Source organism: Natrix helvetica (genome assembly GCF_964273705.1).
Source record: "Natrix helvetica genome assembly, chromosome: 4".
Classification (NCBI taxonomy): Eukaryota; Metazoa; Chordata; class Lepidosauria; order Squamata; family Natricidae; genus Natrix; species Natrix helvetica.
The window spans coordinates 75,463,692-75,490,073 of record NC_138550.1 but is presented as its reverse complement, the minus strand read 5'-3'; the positions used below and the strand labels follow the sequence as shown (position 1 = coordinate 75,490,073).

Sequence of the window (26,382 nt, the reverse complement as noted above, 5' to 3'; positions counted from 1 at the left end):
ATTCTGTCCTTATTTGGAAGCTACCAGTCAGACAGACCTAAACTATTAAGAGATGGTGCATTTGCATCTTACAGAAATTCATAACATTAAAATGTATTATGTAAAATGGGATTTTCTTTTCATAACTGCCAGAAATTTGCAATACGAAGACTAATATTATCCAGAATGGTTAGAGCAGAAAGTGAGGCTAAAGAAAGCAATTCTATATATTGTTTATTTTACAAAGAAGTTGTTAAAATTGTTAAAGTTGTTAAAATCCATAATGTTATTTTCAAAAGCATCATCATTTTTTCTTCTTAAAATCATCATTTCTTTTTTAAATCATCATTATTTTTTCTTTTTAAAATATCCATTTCAAATGGTCTGCATTTCTAGGCCAGCATATCTTTGATATGAATATTCTATGAAGCTCTGTTCAGAGTCTCTTTGGGAGAACGTCATTTTATATATCTCTGTTAGACACCTAGCATTATTGTCATCCAGTTTATATAGATTGCCCAAGGGGAATATAAGAATAAATTAGATCTGTTAAAGAATTCTACCATTTGCACCACAACAAAGCTTTTTTTTAAACTCATGGTAATATATAATGATTCAACATACTTTATTTTGCTTAGCTTCCAGTAAGGACAATTGCAATGAGCAATGGCTTTTGATCTGTGCTTCAGAGGACCCTGGAGTTAGTTGGAAGTTTGTTAAAGTTTCTGGTAGGTCTATTTCTCTGGGTAACACAGTCTCTTACAATGTCCAGTTGTGAGAAACTTTATTCAATTATTCTCTAGTTTAGAAATTCTCTAGTCTAGAAACTCTAATGAGATTCACCAGGTCTGGTCTGCATCTTCTAAAACTACATAGATATTAAGAACATTTTCCAGACACCTACACAAATAAATGTAGAGCTGTTCGTCATTACACATAAAATTTTTAAAGACACCAGCTCAGAAAAAATTACAGGCTTAAAAAAAACCAATTTGCTGTATGTTTGCTGAAAAGTATTGTTTAAGTTACTCTTATGTGTCAAAGTTATGTGTTTGTCAGATATTCAGCTATCATTTGATGTTGCTTCAATTCAAAACTATAAATTGGCATAAAGAAATGCTTACTAAAGTGCATTTTGGCATCACTCTGATAACATCCTAGGTAAATAATCTGGTGAGAACATTAAATATTTTTTTGTAATTGCTTTCATGAATATTTAGCCATCTCAAAATTCAGACTGATTCAGTTTTTAATTCACATGAAGTCATTCATTCTACAAAATAGTTGAAAGTAACAATATTTTGTGCATTAATTCTTGGCAAAGTTATAAACAGAGCATTTACAAAGGTGATCAGAGTTTAGACCTCATATAACTCTTTGTTAACCTCTCCCAGGTAAATAAAAATGCGCATAAACAATTGTTATGTACAGTACTTGATGATCTTACAACATTAAAAACAGCAGGAGAAAACAATTTGGTCAAACAACAACCCTAGACAAATAAAAATATGGGATTAACAACCTCAGTTGGCCAGTGAGCATTGGCAATCACAAAATGGAATTTGCTGCTTGTTGAGTTCACTGAGTCCTACTAATAAACTGACATATCATATGTCGCTCAGTAATCTTTCTTCAAATCTGGCACAAGTAGCGCTTATATAACCAGCTACTGGGAAAATTTGAAAAAAAAACCAAGGCAGAAGCTATTTTGGACTTTCTCCAAAATCTATAACATGTCCAATTATGTTCTCAGCCCTCTTTTCAGAGAAGTGATAAGCGAGTACCCCAAGGAAAAACAGTGCTTGGATGCAACTGAAATTTGTGGACCTTTGAAAAAGAAGGATTCCTAATAGTACAGAGGTATGTATTATGGCTACTGAGAAAATTCAGTATGTGACATTTACAAAGACCTACTTCTTATTTGCTTATATTTTTTTTTTAAAAAAAAGATACTTAAATTGCCTTGTAATAAATTTTCTCAATTGGATAAAAATGGAGTACAAACCCATTTGCCCAAATTTTCTAAGTAACTCTTTCCTTAGTTTATGTATCCTCTTACCACTCCTGATTTCCCTACTATTATTTCTGCAGATGAAATGACTGTTCATATGAGAGCCATCACAGAGCTCATAGCTCATGTTGTGAAAACTCAGTGAAGAGCCTCGGGCAAATTACCAGCTATTAATTTTGGAAAATCAGGTTATAAACAAATAAATCAAAACAAAGGAGTTGAATAGTTATTTATTTAATCTCATATTATTTAATGACATCTCCATTGGATTATGAATCAACTTTAAAACTATGTATATATTACTCTTGATGATAGGAATGATAAAATACCAACCTTAATGTGCAGAAATGATTCACAACACAAAAAGCATTGAACAGTAATATTACTAATGAATTCATAAAAGCTTTCTTTCTCCCTTTTTGTCTCTGGATTGTATTGATGATAAATGGAAATGCAATAGTTATCTTAGGTTGACCACACAACTTAACTAAACATTGAGCAAGAGGTCAAAGCTACGTTCTTAAAAAATTGTAATCCATTAATGCATGGCTTGTAATTTGTCAGTTTGTTGCAGAAATCAAATCCAGAAAGCACACACAGGTAACTGATTCAGCAGGATTCATTAACTTCTCTTTATATACAATATAACACATAAGTAAATATATAATACCAGCAGGTCCAACCTGGTAGAGAGAAGAGATTGGTTTCCGTTCAGAGCTCAGACTAGTTTCAGTTTCAGTTCTCAGAGCTTAGCATAGCTAAGCCACACCTAAGCACCTTACTTTCTCAGCTCCCATTGGCTGACCTTGTTACTAAGCCCTATTCATTGGCTGACCTCGATACCATGCCTCTGCCAGTCATGAATTCTCTGACATAATTCAATTTATTCATTTAATTGGCTAGCTCTGGAGCTTTATTATTATACTAATTCTATATGCTACTTTTATTTATAAAAGCATTTGCCCCTCATCTTTCTGGCTCAAAACTATTCCAGAATGACTAGCAACTATATAAATTGTCACTAAAAAAATAAACACCATACAATGGCAAACCTGATTCTTCTAAGAGGTGAACAATCCAAATACTCTGAAGATAAGTTACAGAATTATCCTGCAATCATATGTTCTCTTAAAGACATTTCTAATTTGGTTCAATCTATTGTTTCATATAATTACTGCATTCAAAAACAAATAATCCATATCTCCTCAGAGCGTGGTAGAAAGTATGCTAAGCAATCAATACTATCCTGTAGTGAATTTAAAAACCCTGGACAGTTGTTTCTTGTAGTTTCATGAAGATCTTAAAGAAATAGTGGGGCAGGGATCTCATAAGTCCAAGCTTAGGAGTTAAGGTCTACTTTGAATGTATTCTTTAGGAAAGACTGAAAACACAATAAACAATAGTCTAATCATCACACTTTCCATCTGACCCCAAACAATACTATTTTTAATAGTAACAAAAGCTGCTAAGAGCTCAAACAAAAAAAAGACACACTCCTACTGCCTAGTTCTCATACCCAGGCTAAAGCCATTGTTTTCAATCTCAAGCCTGCAATAGAAACAGGTTGAAATACAGTACTTGATATCTCTGAACTTAAGTCATCAACCTCTTGCCCAGTATAGACAGTGACCACAGATGACTCAATATGCTGGGTTGAAAAAAGCTTTTTAAATTCTACTACTGTCATTTTGACAAACAAAAATGTATTTACAAATATCATTAAAATACATAAGAGGGTTTTATACCATAAGAGGGTTATATACGAAATGCAGCCAAAAACAAGCAAAATTTAAATTGGAAGGATTTATCCAATTTTCTCCTTTGAAAAAGCTGGGAGTAAACTAATACAAATAACAGTTTGGACATCTGTGATTTAAATGTTGTCAAAATAATAAAAATAGAAGAAAAATGCTAGCTTTTTTAGTTTCACCATTCATAGAGTCAACTGTGGAAAAGCAGACTTCAACCTGTTTAGTGCCATAAAGTATAGTGACATTTAACATACTAATATCATTTGCGTCAATGAATGGTCTATAAATTTCACCATTGCTCCTGCCCATTCTGACAAGCTCCTCTAAGCAAGCTCATAAAAGAAGCTGATTGTTCTCTACTCCAACCTTTTCCAATATTCTTTAACAGGTCTCAAAGGACATCTACAGTCTTATTAAAGGACCATCTAGGGCCAAGCCCATTACCAAGATGTAACCTATGATTGATTAGGGACTCAGAGCATCAAGAATATTTTTCTTTGCAGCATAAAAATAAAAGTATAAAATTATTTCTTTCAAATATACTACAGTTCTGTTGTATTTCAGTACAAGAAGACTAAAGCAACATAAAGAACTCACCAATTAATCACAATTCAGCCTTTTTTTGTCTCCTACAAAATGTAATGTTTTTTAAAAAGCAATTACATTGACAGTGCATTTAAAGTGAAACAACTACTATATATTGTTGCTTTGGGGAGTTTGCTCTTACATTTCATCTGTCAAGGTTTGGTGTCACAAATTTTGGGTTTTATTTTTTATTTTTTCAATCTTGTTCTACAAATATTGGAAAGAGATGTGCTCAAAAAAAAAACCCAGAAGTGATGGAAGAAGCAAATACTGCTCCAACATTTAATTGCCATAGTATTGATTCCCTCAGCTGGAATGAGAAATCTTGAGTCTCCCTCAATCATTGCCTCTCTTCTAGGAACAGCATTCCAATATACTATCCAAATGCTTCCTTCTTTTAGAGTGTATCTAAAAAGTAGGAAGAATATGTTCTTCTTCCTGTTTTAGGAAGACTTAGTTATTCCACCAGGGTTTAAAACTTGAAATGTGATATTTTTTCCTCTGCTAGTACAATGCGTTTTGATTTTTGGTTAAATTAACAAATGTTGTTGGGTGATGCAACCATTCTGGCTCACCTCAACCACTCAGTGGCTTTCAATATCATTGATTATGGCATCCTTCTGAACTGCCTTCGGGAATCAGTGTGGTTCTTCTCTTGTGGCAGTCAGTGTTGCTGGAAAGGGAGAGGTCATGTTTTGGGACTTTGTATTGTGGGGTGCCCGAGTGCTTGAGGTTTTCCACTCTTCTTTTCAACATCACATGAAACAGCTGAGAGAGGTCATTTACTGGTATGGGGTGCAGCAGTGGTGGGATTCAAACCGGTTCTCTGCGCTAATGATTTCTTCCAACAGCCAATTCACCAAACTGTTCAGAAACTTAACAAAGGTTCTCCCGAAGTGGTGCAAACTGGCTGAATCCCACCACTGGGTTGCAGTACCATCAATATGCTGTGATGTCCAATTATATATCTCCATCCCTAGCCAGACAGATGATGCTGTGGCAATCCTGTCCACGTACATGGAAGCTATAAGAGTTTGGGAAGAGTTGACTTCCACTTATTCCTGGCAAAACAGTGACTCTGAATTTGTGCCCCCACTCAGGGCCAAATAATAATATTCCACCTCTGGCTCTGGGTTGGGGAGCATACTCCTGGAATAAGTTGGTGTGCAATGGGGGGGGGGTTGTTATTTCTCCTGCTTGAGGTGGCGGGGGGGCTTGTACAGATTCATCTGGTGCTCCAATTGTGCCCTTTCCTGGGGGCCTTGCACACCTCTTGTTTGGATTGAAGATCCATCCTGAAGCTACAACTGTGCAGAATGTGGTACTTAGTGATGGGTGTCTCAAGGGTTACCCATATAACTCTCTTGTGAGAGTTGCACTGGCTTCCAGTTTATTTCCAGGTGCAATTCAACATGCTGGTTATTATCCTATATGGCACACGGTCAAATTATCTGTGGGATTGCCTTCTCCCTTAGAACATCCCCCACACACGAGGGAGGCCACACGCTGGATCTTGTTTTTATCTCTGGTCGGTGGAAGAGTGATCTGGGAATAGGGGATTTGGTTACTACTCCCCTGTCATGGTCAGATCACTCGCTTCTCCGTCTCGACTTCCCTTCCGCTACCCCCCATTGCGGGGAGGCGGAACCAGAAGATCTTAGATGGTTCCGCCCCAGGCGACTGATGGAACCTGATAGGTTCCAGACGGAGCTTGGGCCACTGCCTGTAACCCTGACCCGCGCCCGGATGGAGGACCTGGTGGTCGCATGGAATAGTGCGGCGGCCAGGGCCTTGGACCGGGTTGCGCCCTTGCGGCCTCTCCGGTGGCAGCGAACCACCCTGGCCCCTTGGTTTACCGAGGAGCTGAGGGTGATGAAGCGCCACAAGAGACGCCTAGAGAGCAGATGGAGATCCTCTCGCGCCGAATCGGATCGAACACAGGTAAGAGCCCATTTACAGACCTACCTTGTGGCACTAAGGGTGGCTAAACGTCGATACTATGCCACTCTTATTGTGTCCGCAGAAAACCGCCCTGCCGCCCTGTTTCGGGTGACCCGCTCCCTCCTTTCACAGAGGCCGCGGAAAGCCCCTTTGCAGGGTAGGGCAGAGGAATTTGGGGAATATCTGCAGGACAAAATCGCTCAGATCCGGAGCGAGTGGGTTTCCTTGAGTGATCTCGGGGAGACACCGGTGGAGAGTCTTGAGGCACCATGCTGGGAGGAGTTTGACTCTGTTGACGCCGAGGATATGGATAGGTTACGCGGGCGACTGCGGGCCACCACATGTTTATTGGACCCGTGTCCCTCCTGGCTTGTACTGGCAGCCTGGGAGGTTACACGAGACTGGCTCCTGGGACTAGTGAACGCCTCGCTGAGGGAGGGGTTCCTACCAGCCGTCTTGAAAGAGGCGGTGGTGAGGCCCCTACTTAAGAGGCCTTCTCTGGACCCAGTAGAGTTAGCCAATTATTGTCCTGTCTCCAACCTTTCCTTTTTAGCGAAGGTTGTTGAGAGTGTGGTGGCGCAACAGTTCCCGCGACACCTGGAGGAAATTGTTTATCTAGACCCGCGCCAGTCCGGTTTCCGGCCCGGGCACAGCACAGAGACGGCTTTGGTCGCGTTGGTGGATGATCTCTGGAGGGCGAAAGATGGGGGTTGTTCCTCCATCCTAGTCCTATTAGATCTCTCAGCGGCTTTCGATACCATCGACCATGGTATCTTACTGCGTCAGCTGGAGGGGATGGGGGTGGGGGGCACCGTGTTGTGGTGGTTCTCCTCCTTCCTCTCCGGTTGGTCGCAATGTGTGTTGACGGGGGAGCAGAGGTCGACCCTGAGGCCGCTCACGTGTGGGGTGCCGCAGGGGTCGGTCCTCTCACCTCTCCTGTTCAACACATACATGAAACCGCTGGGCGAGATCATTCGAGGATTCGGGGTTGAGTGCCATCTGTATGCAGATGACACTCAGTTATACATCTCTACCCCGAACCACCCCAACGAAGCCGTCGAGGTGATGTCCCGGTGTCTGGAAGCCGTGCGGGTCTGGATGGGGGACAACAGACTCAGGCTCAACCCTTACAAGACGGAGTGGCTGTGGCTACCGGCGCCCCGCTTTAGCCAGTTTGCTCCATCTCTGGCCATCGGGGGGGAACAACTACCCCTGGTGGATAGGGCACGCAATTTGGGCGTCCTCCTAGACTCCAGGCTGTCGCTGGATGAACATGTGATGGCCGTGGCCGGGAGGGTGTTCCACCAGGTGCGCCTGGTGCGCCGATTGCGCCCCCTACTAGAGCGGGATGCCCTTCGCACAGTCACTCAGGCCCTGGTGACTTCCTGTCTCGATTACTGCAATGCTCTCTACATGGGGCTCCCCTTGAGATGCACCCGAAGGCTCCAGTTGGTGCAGAATGCAGCCGCGCGGACAATTATGGGGAGTACCAGGTACTCCCATGTAACACCACTTCTGCGCGAGTTGCACTGGCTGCCTGTGGCTTTTCGAGTGCGTTTCAAGGTGTTGATTGTCATCTTCAAAGCGCTTCATGGCTCGGGACCTAGCTATTTGCGAGATCGCATTCTACCCCATACATCCCTACGACCAATCCGCTCACACAGGGAGGGTCTCCTCTGGGTACCCTCCGCTAGACAATGCGGGCGGGCGGTGCCCAGGGGTAGGGCCTTCTCTGTGATGGGCCCAACCCTCTGGAACGAACTCCCCCCTGATATTAGAACTACTGTTGATCTCCGCTCCTTCCGTAAGAAACTCAAGACCCACCTGTTCCGACTAGCCGGCCTGGCCTAATTGTAATCACAAGTACAATCTATTACTGACCTTCCTGGATGGCTTTTTAATATTGTAAATTTTGGCGTTTTAAATTTGGTTTTAGATCGTTTTAACTAGAAATGAGTTCGGGCATTATACAGACCGTATGTTTATGTTGGTTGTCTAAAGTTTTGTTGTTCCTGCTTTGTTGTTTTATATGTACTGTCTGTACACCGCCCCGAGTCCCTGCGGGGAGAGGGGGCGGTATATAAATTTAATAAAAACTCAAACATCTACCCATCCTACCAGGTCAAATAGGATGGGCACATGCCTAGTTGCTGTCCTTATGCCATTTTATGAAATCTGGGAACCGTGAGGTTTCTCTGGCATCCCCTGCCTTGTGGAACACCCTTCCACTTGAAGTTTGGCAGGCCACTACCCATCCAGCCTTCCAAAGAGCGCTTAAGATCTGGCTTTTCCCCAAAGCACAGGGAAAGGGTGAAGTAGATGGGAGGATTTAACAAGGATGTTGAAAGTCTAACTTTGGCAGCAGATTTTTAATGTTTTACATTCTAAAAGATGTATATATTATACTGTTTTCACTTTAGTTATTTTACTTGTTGACTGGAAGATACCCAGAGTTTGACTTAAGATGAGCAGATACATAAATGTTTTAAATAAATAGATGAAATAAATAGAATATATGCAGGTTATGTAATGCTCTTTATTTTTTTTCATAGCATGGTTTTTAACAGTCTGTGAAAATCCGAATAGCCCTCTCAAAACAGAGAGTTATTCACAACTGAAGTAATCTACAAGCCCAGCAGATAGATGAATGGATGAATCAAATACTGTTTTCCTCTTCTCTGAGTTAATTTCTCTCTTGATGATGTTTAAGTAGTTGACTTGGCAATATATTGCTTGGTTTCCAATTTAAGGGCTTTGCTAAACCATGATACATAACACAATCCAAGTTTTGGATAGAGCTATCGTGTTTCCCTGAAAATAATTTTCCCTGAAAATAAGGCCTTGCCTGAGTTTTGGGGTGCACCTAAATATATACCATCCCCCGAAAATGAGCCCAGTGAACCACACGCCCCTCTGGCCAAGCAGAGCACCACTCACCAACCGAGCAATATCCCGAAGGCACCAAGCTGCATGAGTGTCTCTCCCTCCTGCTCGTGTGCCTCCCAGGCCTTACCATGTTGATGTGGGTGAAGCCGGTGAACACCAGGTCCTTGAGGAGCTAACAGCCAAAGCCAGCGGCGCCCACCACCAGCACCTGTGCAGAAGCCAGGGCCTGGGCCAGCTCTCCCTGCAGAGCCTGGCTGCTGCCTCTGCCATCCCAGCACTGAGTATGGCTTCTTCTATGGCTTCCAAACCCTGGCTGGAAGCCGCTGGAAGCAGAGAAGAGGCTAGTTGGGCCAGCCACCTGTTTCCGAGTCTTCTGAGTTGGGGCAGAGAGTCTTCCAGCAGTGGCTGCTCTGGGAGTGCACTTCCCATTCTATGGTTCTGCCCTGACTGCCTGAAGACTGACAAGCAGCTGTGTGGCACTGTCGCAGCAGCACAACACAGCAGCCATGAGGTGACCACACTTGCTGCCTCCTGCACCCTCAAAATAATAAGCCCCCCTTCCCCCAAAATAAGGCCACTCCCTTATTTGGGGGATGAAAAGAGAATAAGACCCTGTCTTGTTTTCAGGGAAACACGGTATTATGACAACAACATTGGGCAAATATTATATACACCGATATAACCTATGTAGGGAGGAGATAGAATCTAGGGCTCAATTAAAAGATCATCTTGAGGTTTGGTTAAAAGAACCTTAACTACAGTTTGGTGGATTCCTGTGATATGGTACAGACTAAACATAGTTGCTATCACTGTTTCTTATAGCTGCTGTTTCTTGGAAACAATTCATCTGGAAAGGAACTGGATCAGGAATGGAGACAGAGTCAGATTTAGCTCAAACTAAACCTGTTGTATATTTGGAAACTGAAACCAAAATTTGCTTTTTAAGTGTCATCTATGCTTTAATATAAAGTCTGAAATGAACCAGAGCTCCTATCCAATTAACACAGCCTGAACTTAATGTTGCCAATGTATTCTGAAAAAGAAAAGGAATATATTGCAGCACTGAACTGTTGATCTCAACACTGGTTGAATTTTTTTTCCACTGTTTGCCTCTGAGGGAACACTAACCTGTACTTAACAAGAGCTACCATAATTGCACAGACTGATTAGAAAAATAAAACCAACCCTTGTATTGTACTGGTGGTACCCTCAGTAATTCAGAATCAATTTTAAAAGTTCAAAGGCTGGGAAATTGGAGGGTGCGTTTCCAGTGTGGTATACACACTTAAAATAGAAGGTCTGCACAAACATGTAAGACAGTAACTCTCGGAAATAATAGAGGCAGAAGCAGCAGCTGGTGTTTGAGCACATTAACATGGGAGCATTTCCTTGGGTGTTCCCGGCCTAGGAAAATGCTGACATGAAAAAGCCAAAAGCGGAGACAAGAAAAATCAATCAACAAACATATTAACTATTTGTTACTCCAAATATAAGGTTATCTCAACTAGGAAGAGTTTCTTCAAAACAAATGCTTCTCAAGCTAGCTGATTTAGGGGAAACAAAAACAATATTCCAGTTTAGTTGTCAGAAAGCATTTTCTTGTGAATTTTCAATTTTGAAGAATATGCACATTATATTATGAGAAAGGTGTTAACATCCTGGCAAGTAGAGAGAGAACTTTGTTCAGTTTATAACTACAGTAAATATGTTCTGTTACTGGAATAAGTGATTAAGAGAGCTTTGTTGAAAAAAACTTTGCCAAAATTTTGATTGTTGATATAATCCTGCTTCTATAAGTGCTTAAAAAAATAGGGCATTTTAATGTTCCCCGAGAAGACACAGAAGTACTGGTAGTCCTCAATGTATGACTGCAATTGAACCCCAATTTTATGTTGCTAAGCGAGATATTTGTTAAGTGAATTTTGCCCCATTTTATGACTTATCTTGCCACACTTGTTAAGTGAATCCCTGCAGTTGTTAAATTAGTAACACGGTTGTTAAATGAATGTGGATTCCCCATTGATTTTGCTTGTCAGAAGGTCACAAAAATTGATCACATGACTTTGGGATACTGCAACCATCATAAATATAAACCAGTTGTCAAGCATCTGAATTTCGATCAGATGACCATGGTGATGCTGCAACGCTTGTAAATGTGAAAAATGGTCATAAATCACTTTTTTCAGTGCCATTATAACTTCAAACGGTCACTAAACAAATTGTTATAAGTTGTGGACTACCTGTAATTCTCATTGAACTTTAAAAAAAAACCAATCCTGTAAGAAAATCCTGGATATTGATTTTACCTATATGAGCCATTCTCTTAGTTTAGTCTAAACTCTGATCAGGTAAGCTTCACTCAAAACATTTGGGGGTAGAAGGTGGAGAGAGACAGAAGAGACCAGAAAGCAGCCTGAATAGGTGCTCAGTACCTATAGGGAGTAAGGAAGGTGACTTTGATAGAAATATGCAAAAACCATTATCTGGGCAAAGGGGACTGAAACATTTTAAGCTCTGAGAATAGAGATAATATTTGAATGTGGCAGACACCTCCCTAATTCATGGTAGAATGAGAAGTAGGAAGAAGTCCAGTACAATCAAAGTTGGGAAATTCTGTTATTATAGCCAATCTCAATAAAAGTAGTTTTAATCCTCCTGTGGAGTTGATTTCATGGTCTGAGCTACCCAGTGAGTTTGAAAGTGTCATCCCTTCATAGTTTATCATTTGAGCAAAGTTGGCATCCCAAATTTGGGCAGTGTATATACATCTCTCCTTCATTCTACAATTACAAACTTTTGACCAATGTCAGGACAGTACTATTCCTTAAATAGTGGCTTGATATCATACAACACAATATTTTTTGCGGCCCCATGTATAAAACGAATGGCTCATAGGAGTTACAGTTGGGCAAGAAAGGAATATACCACTTCATTTACATTTTCATTTACATATCCCATGGTGTCTTAAACTCTACGATACAGTACTGTATCACAACTCTGATCTGCAAGCCTGCACAGGCAAAATAAAAAGTAAAGCCCGAAGCAAGTTTTATTGATGCAAGACTGATCAGGTTTTTTTTTTAATGGTGATCTCCCTTTAAGTTTTTAACTACTGTGGTTTGATCTACACTTTGAGAACTTCTCTGCTAAGCTGTAACACAGCAAATATGGCTTTGACTTAATATTTTGTACAAACCCAACCACTTTAATTGTAAACCACTGTCTGTAGCATACTGTGGGTTATTCAACAAAGAAACTAAGGCTTATTAACATGTGAACTAAGGAACCACTAATCAACTATCATGTGAGATAATTTCAAAAGGAGTTTATGAAACAAATTATGTAAATTCATGTTAAGCTAGTTCCCAACATAAGTTGGATGTCTCACATTCGTTGCAGTGTCTAGTAGTGGTAGTAGTAGTAGTAGTAGTAGTAGTAGTAAATCAGATTATTTCTGAAGATCTGAAACTTTCTTTATCCATCAGGTTTTGTAACTACTATTTAGGTATATCAGGACCTCTGAATATGCCGTGTATTATTTTGCCTTGACTGGTAATATTTGGAATTGGATTCAGTTCCTGGCATGACAGTTAAAGGAAGACTTTAGGCAAATTGAATCATATGCCAGAAAAGATCAGTTAAAATAGAGGGTGTGGAAACCAAATTATATGAAGAAAACATTACAAGAGCTGAGTAAGCCTGGAAAGAAGAGATTTAGAGAGAGAGATGACAATAATCTTTAAATAACTGCAAGGCAGTTATGCAAAGCAGAGCAGAGTTGTTCCAGAGGGCACAGTTAGCACCCATGGGTAGAAATCAGGGTGGATTTTATTTAAATCAAGTTGATTTAAATCATGATTTAAATCACTAGTAAAAAGGCTTCATTTAAATCAACTCAATTTAAATCATAATGTTTAAAGAGCAACTGTCATCTCTGTCCCACAGCACCTCCTTCTCTGAGCAGCTGTTGACTCACCAATAGTCCCATTCACTTTAATGGGATGGCTGGTAATGTGGCAGTGACACAACAAGGTGAGGGACGTGGCAGGCAGCAGATGAGTGGATGCCTGCTGCCATGATGGATCTGAAATGACAGGTGCTCTTTAATATTATATTTATAAGCTGCTTAGAAGGTTTCACTTTCATTTTTACTGCTTGCTTTTCTTCTTCACACTTAGAATGCCGTGGTACAGATGCATTTCTCTTCAAAATCATACACATTGTACTGTACAAAAATTTGCAAAACAACGGGATAAAGGAATATTCCTGAACTTTATTTTAGGATTTATTTCATGGTTACTGTGAAATTGTGTGAATGCATCAATGCAGTGCATGTTTTCTCAGCTTGCAGAGCTTGGATTCATTGAGTTTACCAAAAATGTAAATATTGCAGAATATACAGCCTCATGCTAAATAACTAAGCTCCATTTCATGCTGAATAAACTAAATAGTTAATGTATCTTAAATAGAAAACTATCTTTAGATTTTTACTCCAAAAGCATTTTATTAAAATAAATTTGATTAAAAAATTTAAGAATCTGATTTAATTTTTTTAAAAAACCGATTTATTTATTTATTTATTTAAAATCACCCTGGTATAAATAACAAAGAAACTGGTTTTATACTAAATATTAATAAAGAGATCTTAACAGTGACCGGCTACAGAGTGCCTGAAATATGAAGGGCCTTGTGTTATGGGAGGAGGTTAAGTAGAAGCTGCACAATCATCTGTAGATCTGGCTAGTTTCCTGCATTGCCCAGGGATTAAACTGGACCCTTTACAATGTTTCCTCTGAATCTCATTTTCTGTGAAAAAAGGCTAATTTCTGCTCACAATCAGGGGAAGTTAATTGTTTTGCAATGGGAGCCTGCACTGTTCAAATTATTCTTCTAGTAGCCAAGGACCCCAAGAAACGGGACACTAATGTAATCACTTTCTCTTAGGTTCCTCTTTTTAATATTTTAAAGAAGTGTTTCCCGTCATTAAGCTTAGAAACTGAACATACCTGTTTTAAAAAGAAAAAGAAAAAAAGAAAAAGCATTTATGAAGCTTGCTGCTGAATTTCAGTAGCAGTTCTTAGGGCTCTGAAGACTATGGAAGGAGCTGGGACCACATGCTAAATGTGGCCTACCTACCTACCCAGATCTCCATAAACATTACACCATGAATGAAATCAAAAACAGATTTCAGTATTTTCCATATGATGCTCTCACTTCACTGCTTCCCAATTAACTAAGAGCTTATCTGCACCACCTGGTTGCTTCCTTACCAATACAGGCAGGAACAGACAGCACTCAGCACTCACCCACCACAAAAACAATCTCTAGGCATTATACCCACTGCCTTGTGAAAAGCAATCTGCTGTGTTGTCCAAACGGAATGTTGCCAAAATGTCTTAAAATAATCCTTTAAAGATAGCTTACTCAAAAGCTGGCATTAGGATAGGACAGGACCAACAGAAAGGTACACTGTTTCCTAAGTCTCCTCCTTACAGTCGATGCCTTCAAGACAAATAATGAGGAAAATAACACAAGAAGAAAGATTTATTCTTTTCCCACATTTGAGAAACACAAGCATAATTTCCAAAACAAATGTCAACCCAAGAACGAGGATGGGATGGTAGGGAACAGGAACTTTGCAAATAGACATCGGTTATTTATATTTTAATTTCTTTAGTGTCATCTCAAAATATGATATGAGCAATTATGAAGAAATAAGAAGGTAGTTAATTTCAATGTGAGACTATATGCAGCACTGTAAGAAATGGAAAAGCAGTACAACCAATTTAGTGCCACTTTTAAATATTCTCATTAATCTCCAACACCTTCCCTCACTATTAAAATGCTAATTACACGAAGATCTTGCTTTTACCAGCTACTAGTCATTTTGATTGGCTATTTTTTAAGAAACTGAAGTAACTGTGGGAGGCTAAAACAGGCTTCTCAAATCTGATGCTTGCCAGAGGTGTTGGTCCTCATTTTCAGAATTCTGTTGTTGAAGATTGTAAGGAAGATGACCTTGACAGAAATATGCAAGAACTGTTACCTGAAACATTTTTTTAATGTCCTGAGAAATAAAATAATGCTCAGAAGCAGCTTAGGCAAAACCTGCCCTGGTTCGTTAGAGAAGCAAGCTTCCAACCTTTTTTTTAGCGCCAGAGATGGGTTCCATGGAGAGGTTTTTCCACAGATCGGGCTTCACTTGTTTGCATGGACCAGTTTCTAGCATGCCATGGACCAGAGACTGGGGAGCCTTGCATTAAAGTATAAGACTGGGAAAGAGGCATGGAACAATCAGACTTGGGAGATTCTGATTATTGCCAATCTCAATAAATGTAGTTCTAGACTTAAAGTAATTTGGTGGACTTGCTTTCTTGGTCTGGTCTGGTCTGAGTAGGACTGATAACTAGACTGAAAAGATTAAAAATCCAGAAGGAACACTTCTTCCAAATCTGAATGGGTCTCCAAATCTATGACCAATGACATCAAATTTATTTTTTAAAAAAATAGAGTTCTAAAGCTGCAGTCTTGGTTGGTGAGACCAATGCAAGGCACCATAATTTGCCAATTCATTTCTCCCCAAAGTTGATTTACAACAAGAATGGCTTTCTAGAAATGTACTCCACTAAGAGAAAAAGAATAAGCAAAACCCCAAACAATGAAATCATTCCAAGTGGAAAAATACCCCCAAAACAAAGACAACAAATAAGTCCCTGTGGTTAAACTTTAGAGGCCTAATGAGGTAGAAAAACAGATCAGTATTAGATGTGCTTGGTTTTAACATGTAAATAGTCCTTTTCCCCTTCAGTGAGTCTAGAAACAGAGAATTGAAATGCATAAAGGTAAAGGTTTCCCTGCTGAGTCTCACTTTAGGGGGCAGTGCTCAACTCCTTTTCTTACACCAGGGAGTCAGCGTTGTCAAAAGGCACTTTCGTAGTCATGTGCCCAACATGTTTATACACCAAGCCACATGGAACATGTTGCCTTCTTACTGAAGTGGTACCTATTTATTTACTTGCATTTGCATGCTTTCAAACTGCTGGGTTGGTAGGAGCTGGGGCAAGTAATGGGAGCTCACCCTGTTGTACAACCAAGGTTCTCAGTTTTACTATTTTATTAGTTTATCAAAGCATAAAATACAGAAGTACAAGGAAAAATGAAAATAATGGGAGAATAAGGGAGGAAAAGGGGGAAAGAGGAAAGCGTAGGGATAGAGGGTAAAAAGAAAAAAAGCACTGACTTCTAACTCCTTTTGGTGCAGCAGAATAAGGCAGTAATATAAAACCTCAACTTTTTACTTTTGTATAATAGTATGTACTAGCCATTTCTATAACAACAAATCTACCTAATCAGCAAAAACCCAAAAACAGGGTTTTGTTTTTTTCTACCTCAAGCATAAAGTCCAAAAGTGGTTTCCAAGGAGAAACAAAATGAGTGCAGCGTTCGGTTCTCGAACCCAGGCTGCCAGCTTTCCGTCTGACAAACTCAGACTCTTTAACCACTGAGCCAATGCACCCCTATGGAAATATGCATATGATCTCTTAAATTGAAACTATCTGTAATGGGCAGTTGTACATTGCTTGCTTCATCATTCTTTCAATTAAAAAAAAAACAGCTCTAGAAACTTATAATATAGAATGGAAGCCTAGGCGAGGCTGATTCCCTTAAAAATACATTTCTAAGGTCTGTCTGAAATGCATTCTTGGCTCCCAATGCATTTGCTTTTCTAGAAGTCAAATGCCAACCCAGAAAGAGCAGAGCGAGTCATAAGCAGGCATACAGAGAACACGCCAAACATTGCCCCAGAGGATACAATATGTGAGCACCACAAGACAACAGACAGAGCTTCTCTTCCTTCCAGATTGGATCCTGAATATATGAACAGCCAATTCAGGTGTGTCAGATTCATAATGAAATTTCCTAATGAGAAATATTCCTTTTCTCTGTAGGAGTGCTAGGCTTCCTTTCTCTGTGACAAATAAAGCAGAAAGAATAAGAATATGTCTGAAGGACACAATAGCTCCAGTTAAGTATTTGTAATAATATCAGAAATTGCATGCAACAATGTTCACCATAGAAACAGTATTTTAGTGGCAGTCTTGCTCAACGCTCTGTACTTGTCCATTTTATTTTGGGGCTACTGCCCCAAAATGATGGGACTAACACCTTGTTTTGGCAAACTGACTAGAGGAAGCTGATATACTCCAGAGCATCCCACAGGGCTAAAGAGAAACGTAAAGAGTAATTTCAATAGCATGCCTTCTAGTAAATAGGAGTTTTGTGACTACACATATTACGCAGCTATTTTGAAAATGCAGATAACAAGCATTCTGAATGTCATATATATGTCCTGTAAGTCTGGGTAGATCCGTTAAAGGCTGAAATACTTCTTTAGTATCGGCTACTAACATCTGCCTGCTATATGTACTAATATTCTGCAATCCACTATCTATAATGTTATGTGGGAATGATATTGGAAGGTGTGGGAAGAGTCACCACAAGGGGAATGGTTGGATAAGAGGCAGCTTAACCCGCAGAAAGAATATGGGCATGACAAACAACTCAGAAGAGACCCTCCCTAGTGTCTTGGGTTGTAAAGCTGTAAAGGTGCGGGTGGGAAGAGAAAGAGAAATGTACCTTTAGATTTGCAAGATTCTGTTAATGTAACCTTACAATAAAGTAGGATTAGTTCATCTGGAAATGCTTCCTGTATGGACTACCTTGCTAGGCTGGCACTAAAAAAATTAAAGACATTTATAATACAATTCAATAGCAGAGTTGGAAGGGACCTTGGAGGTCTTCTAGTCCAACCCCCTGCCTAGGCAGGAAACCCTATACCGTTTCAGACAAATGGCTATCCAACATCTTCTTAAAGACTTCCAGTGTTGGGCATTCACAACTTCTGGAGGCAAGCTGTTCCACTGATTAATTGTTCTAACTGTCAGGAAATTTCTCCTCAGTTCTAAGTAGCTTCTCTCCTTGATTAGTTTCCACCCATTGTTTCTTGTTCTACCCTCAGGTGCCTTGGAGAATAGTTTGACTCCCTCTTCTTTGTTAGTGTCTATCTCTCCTTTTTGCTCAGTTTGTTGAAGCAACAGTCCTGTCATTCTGGGTATTCACATCATGTTAAGCCATAGTAGAATGCATGTGCTTTATCATGAACGTCAGTGAAGTCACTGAATCAACAAAGGATCAGAACTTAGTTTGAAACCATTGTTTGTTAGCTTGCTAAATCTGAATATGGCTTGGCACCACATGCAGTTTCTTGATATTTTATATTTGGGTTGGGGCCTGGCCCAAGCTTCTGTTAACTACAAACTGATGGCCAAAGAGTTTGGGGAAAAGGAGGAAATGCCAATTAAGAAGTAGCTAAGTTAGCCACGTTTACTTTTCTGTAAAACAAATTATTTGAAGATATAAAAAATTAGGTTTGTTCATTACTAGCAAGTACACTTGTCTGATCACTCTATCCCTCCTAGTTGCAGAGCTTGGAAACAACTGTTAGCATTTTGTTTAAGGCTTATATAAGATATGAATGCAGTTCATCTGTGGGAGGGAGAATATCTCCATGGTATGAAGTTTGTTTATGGAGACATTCACAGTAGGAAGCCCCTGGGGGATGACACAGTAAGTCCTAAACAAGCCAGAGAAAGCTGTTTCAATACCACGCTTGTTCACAGGAAAGAGTGATCAATAACAAATGAGCCTAATTTGCCACATCAGGTGAATATATAGTCATTGGTTTATTTTTGGTATACTTAATAAAAGTCAAGGAGTACAATGAATAAATCGGAATATGATTACATATAAAGAAGAGGAGACTAATGACAACTGCAATAATCAACCTTAGAATTCACAATGAAGATAGAGAAATGGTAGGTAACTTCTGCCTTTTAGGATCAACTATCAACTGTAAAATAAAAACAAGTCAAGAAATATGCCACAAACTAGCACTTGGTAAAGCAGCCATGATGGCCTTGGAAAATATACTCAGTATAGTATGCAATATGTCTATAACTACAAAGATCAGAATAGTTAAAGCTGTTGTATTTCCTATGATGGAAGGGGAAGCTGGACTCTGAAGAAGTAGAATAGAAAGAGTATTGACACTTTTGAACTTTGGTGATGGAGAGGACTCCTGAGAGTAGCTTGGTCAGCCAAAAAAATTGATCTTCAAACAAATCAACATTCTCACTGAAAACATACATTACTGGGCTCAAATTATCTTATTTTGGATATATTATGCAAAGACCTGGAGAATGCTATAATATTGGGAAAGGTGGAAGGAAAGAGAAGAAGACAAGCAGCAAGGTAGACGGATTCAGTTACAGTGACAATGGGAATGCTTTTGGAAAACCTAAAGGAGCAGGTTAAAGACAGATAGTCATTTGGAGAATATATTTATGTGGTTGAGAGTCAACATTGATTTGATTTTACATAATCAATTAAAATTTATAGTTAAAGCTATGGTATAGCATGACATGTGAACCCAACCTCTAACTTTTTATAACATTTAGTATCATAACTAATATTTCCTCATAATTGGAAGAAGTAGCACTTCTTTCCATTTCTAATGCTATCTTGTGAATTTGACTCTTTTTTTGCACCAAGTATTTCTTGCTAAAATTGTTTAAAGTGTTGATCTTATTTAAGTAGCTAAAGTTCCTTGGAGTATTTCAAACCCTGAACAGTCCAACTCATTTCATTTCCTACTGCCAAAGGCTAATTCTTAATTAAAGTAAAATCCTCTTAGGCATATTAGAAAATTTAAGAGCCCTCTCACTGGTCTACATGGCCCAATTAAACCTACTCCTGTACTGCCTGTTATTTTGCTTTTCCCCCCTCAGGTATATCTAAAGGAGACATATACTAGTAAAACTATACAATTATTCTATTGATTCTCTAGAAATGATAGTGAGGTAGTGCTATAGGAAATATTCAACAGCCCTCATCAAAAATAGATTACATCTTTATACTAACCAATTGGTTGTCCATGTACAGAACATCAAAGTTCTACTGCCAGGCTGTGCTTAATGAATGCTTACAACAAAGGTTTAGACTATGTATACTAGTTAATGGGGGAGGGGTGTGTTTAAAAATAATTTCTCAGAAAACACATTTAAGTGAAAAGTGTCTGGATTATAGTTTTAAAAACTCACATTAATAATGCTGACCAATTTATGTAATTGTTTGTAGATCGTATCTATCTCATTAGACAAATAGTCTGAAAACCCAAAACTCACATAATGGATATTTCAAATAAGAAAGCTTTATATTACTTACAATTACTGTCTACTAAGTTCTTCTCTCTTATTGTTCTACCACTGTATACCTATAAAATCCTTTTCACAGTACTTTCCATTTATCTGATAAAATGGACACAATTCAGGAAAGTTTGTATCTCAATCCGAAGGTGCAGCAAGCTATGACAACTTCCTTTGACAACATTAATAAAGCTGCAATGTTTCCTTTTCAAATAGGATTTGTAGCTCATTACTTTATGATGTATCAAGCTACAATTAGGATCTTCTTGGTTCAATTCTCTCCACAGTACTAGTAGTCCTCATTTAGCAATCAGAACTGGACCAGCAACTCAGTCACTAAGCAAAGTGGTCACTAGGTGAAACCACGACTGTGCTTATGATCTTACTTCAGGTTTTCTTTGTTTTATAGACCTGCTAGGTTTGTAAATGCAAAAGATTGGTTGTGAAGTTACTTTTTCATCACCATCATTAGTTGTCAATCTACTTAGTACATTATCCATCCTTCTATCCAATCACATTATTTACAATTTGTTCTAGTCTTGTCACCTTGTCTTATACCAATAATAAAATCTGTTCCAAACTTCATAATATTCCAACTTTTAATTCTAGGGTAAGCCTATCTGCTTCTGCACAGGCCAATTTTTTTTCTAGTTATGTCTAACTCTGTCGGGATACTTTCTTTTTTCCAATACTGCGCATAGGTTATTTGCGCCGCAGTCAATACATGGATAACTAAATAAAGCACATCTATCTTATACCCCTCTGGTATTATGCCTAGGAGGAAAATTTCTGGTTTGAACAGAATTGCTCTCCCACCATTTGCTCCAATCATAATTGTATCCTTCTCCAATATCTTTTTGCCTCGTTGTATGCCCACTTATATATTTATTCAGTTTATCTCCACCCTTCTTATTCAATTCCACAGTCCAGGTAATTAATTTTCCCAAGGGGCCATATGAGAAACTGTGATCGTTGTGGAAGGCTGTCACCATCCTGTCCCCACCACTGGTAGCATCCCACCCTTCCTCTGATAACGCCCTGCCCCCCACCGATGCCACCTGTTGCCACAGGCTGGCCTGAGACAACCTGCAGGCTGGATGTGATCTGTGGGCACTAAAATGCCCAGGTCACTCTATGGGTAGAAAGATGGAGCATGAATTCATCTAACAATATACACTTTTTTGTTTAAAAAAAGTATAAATATGATTTTAAGATGAACATGTGATGCACTGTTAGAGTACACTGCAGCAGTATTATCTAAAACAAATATTGATGGAAAGAGCCAATTAATAAGCAATAAAGTACTGGAAAATGGCAGGAAAATGTAAACATCATGCCGACATAGACAGAATAGTACAAGTTATTGTACTCTATTCAAATAGCTAATTGTTCCATCCCTACTTGAAAATAATTTTGCCATTATATGGAATCTGAGATCTCACAGATCTCAGATAAGACACAAAAGTATGCCTTCAATGTTTTAAAATATTATATAAACTAAAATAGCTCCCTTTTAAAGATTCTACATTTTCAATTCTGATCAGGGAGTAACCTACACTTCTGGTTTTCCTAGTAGTGTGATATCTTCCTTACTAATGTAGCACATGACACATCCTCCAGCTATTCAAATGGGGCTCTTCATTCTTCTATACAGTATTTCCATTTTGCCCCAAATATTTTTATGTTCGCTTTCATTACTGAAGATTCTTTTCAATAACAAACTGCATGTTTTCTAAAACTAGCAACAACAAAAACAGTCTAAATGAAATTTACTAGAAAAATACTTCACACCAAGCAATGTACATTGTTAATATTTCAAAACACTATAATACAAACATTAGTATGACATTCCATTTCTTCTGCCATTGCAGAGTTACAGGTAGCCTATATACCCACCCTATAAATTTAGGGCAAATTACAAAACAAAAAAGTCCAACTATCTTCCTCATAATTAGAGCACTACAATTAGTTGTGGCACTAAACTGTTTACTAGCGTGGCAGCAATAAAATCAAATGCTTTCACTTTTGACTAACCACTTTAACATTGCATCTTAATCACTGGCTAAAGTTCATCGAGGCAAGTCATCTTTGTAAACTATCATTTGGTTGATTTGTTGCAAATTAAAATTTGTAGACTTTGGAGAATGAAGCAAGTTAAAAATTACTCTAAAACAGAAGTAAATTATTTTACTCGTCTTCCCATGGAGATGCCAATTGTGCATCATAGTCCTGGTAGGTGGGAAGCCTTTATGATAAACTATGATTATGATGCTTCAAAGCATCCAGAAGCTATTACAGAATCATTTAAAATCTAAAGCATTCTAGTGGCTTGAAAATAGGAGGTCACTTTATAGATTAGGGCCTATCAGATAGTTCTATTTATTTTTGAAGTGGTGTTATCTATGCAAATATTCAGCATGATTTTTACAGCTGCAGATAGTGACGAAACTAGAAAGAGAAAATGCATGTGAAACTGTCTATCTGTATAAAAGAAATGCATTTGAAAAACTATATTGCTACTGATCGTGGGTATTTATAACCATGCCAGTACTTACAAATGCCAGTGCTTGCATTATTGCAGATTTCTCCAGCCTCTTGCCTCCCAGATCTGCTGGACATGAAGAATTCTCAGCTAGCATGGCAAAATGAAACAAATGCATCATCAGTATGTCAGAAGAGAAGTGTTTCCACTCTACTCACTATCCCCCTAGGAATCCATTCCAGAAATGACAATTTCCATTTAAAGAGCAAAATCAGCTTGAGATCTATAATTGAAGATCTATAATTAAAGGTGGACATTTTAAAAAGCTCAACTTTTCCTATTCAGTACTGAAGTCTATGTCCCTTGAGTGACCCCAAAACAAAAGAACTGCTGCTCTTCCAGTTCCCACTCCCCCACCACCACCACATGCTTTCAAAGGACTATGAGGACAAGTCTTTGTAACACCTTGGGAATAGAAAAATCTCTTTATTGGCCAGTCTGATATTCTCAGGCGTCTTGTAAACATCTCCTTGTTGTTCTTTTAAAATCAAACAAGCTGGTGAAGTACATCAGAATGCTTATAGGTAGGTGTACACATACACACACACACAAGCTCTTTTAAATGTTTCCAGCTCAACCACAGCACCCTGCTAAGAAGCCAGCCATGGCACGGAATAAATGACTATTTCTCTTAGAAGTCAGTCTTTAGAACTACTAGTGTTCAAAGTCACAGTTTCAGCAGTGATGTAGATCTCCTTTAGCCCTTGCAAGCACAATGGACACTGCATTTACATGAGTATAGAAAAACCAGTGTCTCCTATACAAATAACTCTACCTCTTTTTTGAAATTATTTGTCCAGGCATCTGTTAGAGGACAAGGGCAGCTTTGTGCAAGTGTCCCTTCAACCAAAGGCAGTTACCTGTATCCACAGCAACCATGAAATTCACAGAACTTTTATTTCAGCAGAAGCCAAAGGCCAGGCAAACATTCATTTAATACATCTGAAAATGCAGCGGGGATATTTTGCTTTATTTCTCTGGGAAACAAGTATGCCTGCTAGACATTTCAGGGAAAAAATATTACTAGTTTCCAGACCAGGGAAAAAATAATTGGCATTTTAGTCATAGAAAGTAACCACTAAGTAACCATTTGAAGCCTTAAACACCTTTATTGCACAACAGTAATTACATCAGCAGTAATGGCATATACTAGAACTAGATAGAGGAATTTTTTTTACTTTCCTAGCAAAAATATGGTGATATTTAAACATACGTAAGATGCATATTATCAATCTCCAGAACAAGAGACACCTGAAACATCCATAGTAAATAAATGTCCACAAGAAATTATGAAGTTATAAGAGCATGGCATTTATATTATTTGTTGAAAAGAAAAAGATGAAAATGAAATAAAGTTATCATGAATGACCCTTAGCCCCCAAATGATAAAACTAAGCCATTACAATAATACGTAATACTTTTAGTTCAGAGGTCCTTCCGCCGCCCAGTCCGCAGCTGCGCAAGTGGCAGGTAAGTGTGCGAAGCTCCATTTGTGCAAGTGATACGCACACACGTGAAACCATCCCCCACCTCCCCACTACCGGTCCACAGAACAGAAAAGGTTGGGGACCTTGTTTTAATTCATACAGGTAGTCCTTGATTTATAACCATTAATTTAGCAACCATTCACATTTACAACAGCACTGAAACATGTGACAACCAGTCCTCAACATTATGACTGCTGCAGCTTCCCCACAGTCATGTGATCAGAATTTAGGTGCCACATCCCAGGATCATATGACCGCCATCTGGGGCCTTGCCAGTTTTTGACAAGCAAAGTCAATGGGGGGGGGGGAATCAGATTCACTTAAACCAGGGGTGTCCAAACTTGGCAACTTTAAGACTTGTGGACTTCAACTCCCAGAATTCCCTAGCCAGAGAGCTGGCTGGGGAATTCTGGGAGTTGAAGTCCACAAGTCTTAAAGTTGCCAAGTTTGGACACCCCTGACTTAAACCACCACACAATTCATTGAACAACTGCATTGATTTACTTAATAACCATGGCAAAAAAATACTCTATAATCAGGTGCAACTCATTTAATAACTGCCTTGTTTAACAACAGAAATTCTGATCTCAACTGGGGTCATACATTGAGACCTAACTGCCAGCCCTCAAACCCTAGAGTAAAAGAAAAATAATAATACAGATAGTCCTCGACTTAAAACCATTCGCTTAGTGACTGCTCAAAGTTACAATGGCACTAAAAACAGTGAATTATGACCTTTTTCATACTTAGGACCATTGTAGCATTCCCCACGGTCACATGATCCAAATTCAGATGCTTGACCGTTCATATTTATGATGGTTGCAGTGTGTCTTGAGGATTACGTGATCAGCTTTTGTGACCTTCTAACAGCAAAGTCAATGGAGAAGCCACATTCACTTAACAACCATGTTACTAACTTAACAACCACAGTGAATCACTTAACAACTGGCCAAAAAAGGTTGTAAAATGGGGCAAAACTCACTTAACAAATGTTTCACTATGTTTTTGAGGTTTTGGACAATTGGAGGCTCAATTGTGGTCGTAAGTTGAAGACTACCTGTATTTAAACCTTAGATATCCTAGCTTACTTATTATTTATATTTTGCCATCAGTCCATGTAGGGTTATATTAGCAACACTGATATCCCTGACTCCAAGGAGCTTCTAGTCGAAAATAGACGGTGGTGAAGCAGCAGTGGGAGTGAGGGACAGACAAGATTGGATGGACAACAGCCTTTGTTACTGTTTGTAAGCTTTCTTTCATTGGCAATAACAACCACAATGTCCCAACTATCTCTGAATTTTGCACTAGTCATTTTTCTGCTGAATGCATCTTGTTTTAAAATAAAAAGATCAGAATATTATTTTGACGAAAATGAAGAACCCTCTAATGAGTCTTGGAGGAAGAAAAAAAAAGAGTTGTCTGTCTCAATATCATGACCCTTTTATATTTTTCCATAATTTCCCAGACATACAGTATTTTATGTGACATAGCTAGTAGAAACATGTCTGCTCATGAGATCCCAGAAGTATCCTTTAGTTCAGAAAACATTCTGGAGGCACAGAACTAAAACCTGCTCAAATTTACTTTTTTTAAAAAAGAAAATATCCTTTGAATGGTTCTTCCTAAATATAACTTATGGTCTTGATCATTGTAACACTTATTGTAACAAACCATCCAAGAGGATTTTATCAAAAAACACATTAGTTGTTAATATTAATTCATTATTAACAAGAAACTGCCCCGATGACTCTCCCATCAGGACTCTTGGCCCTGAGATGTTCTCGGAAGACCTCACCTCAAGCCATTTTGGCTGGGATAGATAGGTCAGTGCACCAGTCTGCATCCTTTCCCATGCTAAATTTCAACAAATGATGCAAGGCACAGCAGATGGCAATTAATCTTTATGCATCTTTATGCACTTCCACAAACCTAA

The 26,382-nt window shown here is 38.9% G+C and overlaps 1 protein-coding gene across 1 annotated transcript in view; it reads right to left on the bottom strand.

Annotated features, from left to right (window-relative positions):
- Positions 1–26,382, bottom strand: part of SEMA5A (semaphorin 5A) — a 208,813-nt gene that overhangs the window by 126,753 nt on the left and 55,678 nt on the right. The gene's annotated exons all lie outside the window — the stretch shown is intronic.